This window comes from Eumetopias jubatus, unplaced genomic scaffold (assembly GCF_037043125.1).
Source record: "Eumetopias jubatus isolate StellerSeaLion01/CBP00866 unplaced genomic scaffold, mEumJub1_p1.0 scaffold_2, whole genome shotgun sequence".
Taxonomy (NCBI): Eukaryota; Metazoa; Chordata; class Mammalia; order Carnivora; family Otariidae; genus Eumetopias; species Eumetopias jubatus.
The window spans coordinates 182,554,228-182,558,761 of NW_028274808.1; positions in this window are offsets into that span (position 1 = coordinate 182,554,228).

Genomic DNA, 4,534 nt, shown 5'->3' on the forward strand with positions numbered 1-4,534 from the left:
TGCCTCACTCAGAAGAATCCCTGAGATCGTCATCCATGAGGCTGCCCTGGGCTGATTTCCACTCCCTGGGAGCCCACAAGAGAAAAAGTGCAGCAGATTCGGGACCGCTTCTGAGAATCAGCAGAGCAGGGAGGCTTGGCAATCAGTTTGGAGAACACGGACGTCCCAGAGCAGCGCACCGAGGCCAGCTCTGAATGGGACCCAACATCTTCACCAGACCATGGGATTGAAAACCTCTGGTGTTGAGACTAGTTTCCTCCACCCTCAACCTTTCAGAAGACAAAACAAAACAAAACAAAAAACACCAACGCATAAGAGCTAGAACACTGGGCTAATAAGGGTGCTGCTTCTTCATGTGAATTAGGCAGACAGACCAGCGAAGTGCATGACACTGTAGCAGCCTGACGGATGAAGTTTAGCAATAATCCAAATCAATTCAGTTGGCCACCGATGTGACCAAAGAGAAAGGGTGTGTGTTGCCCAGCCGGCCTGTCCTGTGGAGCGCAATCTGCCTTCCTGGTCCTTTGCCTGTCTTCCTTTCTGGACTCATTTCAGCTCCCAGACACACTAGAGGATGATGGGGAAACAGCTCTATTCTGTGAAGACCCTGAGACATTTGTCTTAGTTCGCAGGTGAGGCTGCCACAGCGAAGTGCCACCAACTTGGTGGCTGAAAATGGAAGGCACGGGAGTTGCTAAGGCTGTGGGGTGGGAGGGTGCATGGCTGGGCTGATGGCCATTGAGAAAGTGAGAAAAATACAGGAGATCAATACCAAGCCTTCCTCCATTGCATATGCCATCCACGTCATTGGCATTCCTAAGCATCCTTCCAAATTGACTCGTGCCCATTTCCCTTGATTCTGCCTCCTCCCTGGGCATCCCTCCATCTATACACACTACCAGTCTCGCCCTCTTTTAATGCCAAAACCTCCCATGTATGTATCTCCAGAAAAGCACCTAGCATGTTGCTTTGGACACAGTAAGCGCTGAGTGGTGTTTTCTTAGCTCCTAAAATCCTTACCACAACTTTAGGGATTTTCACTGCAAATCAGATGTGAACTGAGTTTTTAGAGAAGACCGGGTTTATGTGCAAAGACACAGAGATGCAACAGAATCCTTTCGAAGAGCTCTCTTGCTAACGCTAAATCGTAGGGAACAATGCATTTCCTGACATTTTCAGATTCCCAGACCAGAGATAGACTATGATCAAGGGGGGAACAGGGGTGAGCAGTTTTATAAAGGTTCTTTTGTCCCATCCTTCTTCCAGACTATATCTTTATTCATGGGGCTAAGGGAAGGAATTCACTTTGAGTTCATGGATGTACACAGGTGTGCGTGCCCTGAATTTTGTCCAAGCCAAGTCTTACGGAAAATATACCTGTTCTATAAAGGAACTCTAAAGGACTCCAGGGGGATGGAGAAAATTCTGTGTATGCATGTGTGTGTGAATGTGTGTGGGGGGTGGGGGCGTGAGACACAGAGCATGTGCAAGCATAAATCCGTTTATGTTGGAAAGGGGAGGGAATGGTGGATAAAGTTAATGTAAGGGAATTTAATCTGCATTTGACTGCTTAGCCAAATATAGAAGTAGTACCTAGAGGATGACATCATTATACAGGAAGGTGGTTGTTTCTAAGTGTAACACTTCAGGCTTGGAGAAGGTTTCAGCACCTGCTTTAATCAACCTTACAACTATTTTTATGAAGATTTACACTTACAGATAGAAGTTTGAGTAGTTTTCTCGAGTTCCTTCCTTTTACTTATAGTTTGGAATTTTTCCATGTTTTTGGACGCAAATAAATGCAGCTGTTTGCTCTGTGAGAGCAAGGGAAAACATATATTTATGCTGCATTTGTAATATAGAGAATGTTCAATTGAGACTGGATTTGGCTTCTTGCCTTATGTTTCAACTTTTCTTTTTAATAACATAAGAATCTTTATTCATGCAAATGATGCTATTGACTCATCAGCATGGTTAAGCAAAAGAACAAGGGTCTGGGCATAAAAACAACTGAGTTTCAGTTCTGCTTCATCAGTAATGACCTTCCTGGATGTGGCAGATTATATTTTCCAAAGATGGTCCCCAAATCTTACATCAGTACATCTTGACAATGTGACCTTGACCCTGTCCCATCAGGAGGAGGAGTCTGTGTCCCCTCCTCTATAATCCAAATGGGCTTGCGAACTGCCTGTAACCAACGGAATGCCGCAGAAGTGACCCCAGTGCACCACTTCTGAGGCTGGGTCATAAAAGACAACGAAGCCTCCCCCACCTTGTTTCTCGAAGGTGAACATCAGGCACTGAGCTGCCATGTGAGAAGTTTGCCCCTCCCAAAGCTGCTCTTCTGTGAGGAAGCTAAGCGTGTGGAGTAACCACCGACAGGCACCCGAGTCAAAAGTCCTGGTCTTTGCTGGGTGGTGTACGGAAGTGTTGAATTACTATACAGTACACCTGAAGCTAATATAACACTGCATGTTAACGACACTGGAATTAAAATAAAAACTTAAAAAAGTCCCGGTCTTTGAGAAAGACAAATACCGTATGATTTCACTCATATGTAGAATCTCAAGAATAAAACAAGCGAATAAACAAACAAGCAGAAAAGAGATTCAGATCTCTAAGTAAAGAGAACAAGCTGATGGTTGCTTGAGGGGACGGGAGTAGGCGCAGCCTAAAGAATATGGTCAAGGATATGGTGATGGTTGTGTGGTGACAGATGGTAGCTACACTTGTGGTGAGCATTGTGTAATGTATAGAGTTGAATCCCTATGTGCACACCTGAAACTAATGTAACATGGTGTGTCAACTACAGTCAAATTAGAAAAAAAAATAAGTCTTGGTCTTTGTGTTCTTGCAGCCCAGGGGCCAGACATATGATTGAAGAAGTCTTCAGATGATCCATACTCTCCATCATGAAGTTCCTCAACACCTTCAAGGGTTTCCAGCTGAGGAACAAGCGAGGCCAGAGACCAGCTATCCCCGTCATGCCCTTTTTGCCCTGTCAGCCTACCATGGGAAGGAGAGATTCAGTTCTTTCTTACTCAGGTCCCTCTACATTAGGCTCTGGATTACTCAAGCTCACCTTTGATCTTAATACACCCATCAAAGACTCCTGGTACTTGTATGATAAATTCCGATTTCCAGAATGTGGCCAAGGGTCTGGTTGTCCCTCCAGCCTGACCTCCTGTGACAGTCTTCCCCACTCTCTGTGCTCGGGTTCAGGTAGTCTTCATAACGTTTCTTTGTTCTCACATGGTTTTCTCCGCCAAGGCGGCCCTCTTTCTCAGCCCATCCTCTTGCCTAGCTAACTTCAGGTCTTATGTTATTGACACTTTACATAGATTCCCTATTATGTACTCTTACAGCGCCCCTGTATTTTTCTTTCATGGTACTTATCACCTTGGTGATGAAATAATCATTTGCACAACTGTTTGGTATGTGCTTCACCACAACATTGTGGGGACAAGGCCCATATCCCTCATGTTTCCTGCTCTATCCCCAGTACCTGAATCGTGCCTGGCACATAGTTTACTCAAAGAGTATTTGTTGAATTTTATTGAATGAACTTGTAAGACAGCTGACCAAAGTTTGCAGGTTAGGCTTGTGGCTGTAGAAATAAGCAAAAGATGAACCTGCCCATATTGGTATCAACCTATGACCTTGGCTTCATAGTTATTATGCTCACAAATCAGCTGAGCTCACCCCACCAGGCTGCAGGTATCCTGAGTTTGTTCCCTATAGGCTATCTTGAGTGTCATCAGGGACACTTCTGATAATAGAATCTCTCTCTTTAAAAAATTGGTTTATGGATGAAAAAGTCCCAAGTATATAGGATGCTGAGTTTAGCAGAATCTGTATGTAAATTGGTATTTTGCTGGTGATCAATCTTGTGCTAAAAATGGAAAATCAATAAAAAAAAGAAAATCTAAGGAGAAAAATAAGTTGTAGACATTTTTGGTCCAATGAGTTTCCAAGTCCGAGGACACTGCCTCTGAGACCAAGGTTACTGTCTGTTTCGAATGAGTGTGCAAGAAAACTGGACGACCATCTCATATACACAGAATATGGCTGAAGCTCTCAGTGAGAGAAAAGTTCCAAAGGCAATGCTTCCTATCACCCTTCCTGGGAAAGGCCTTTGCAGGAGCTCCTTGAGACTGAGAAGGGATTCATCATACACGACCAGCCGTGCTGGGATCTCTTGAGCTGCAGAGTTCACAGAACTGTTGAAGGGACAAGAGCTGAAATAGCAGCGAGCTTAAGGACATGGAAGTAGCATGAAAATGAATAAAAGTCAGTAAAAAAAAAAAAAACACCTCATCTCAGATCCTTCAACTACATATCGAAATGGGTTGGCACAATAGAAACCTAGGGATGACAACTGAGCAAGAGCAACACGAAGTGGTGCCAATTCAAACCACTTCTGACTGAAGTAAGGGGGGAAGCCTTGGGAATGGTAAACATTAACCAGGGAGCTAGTAGTCCTATACACTGTGAACTTTCTCCAGATAATTTATGTAGATGCCTAATTAACTTT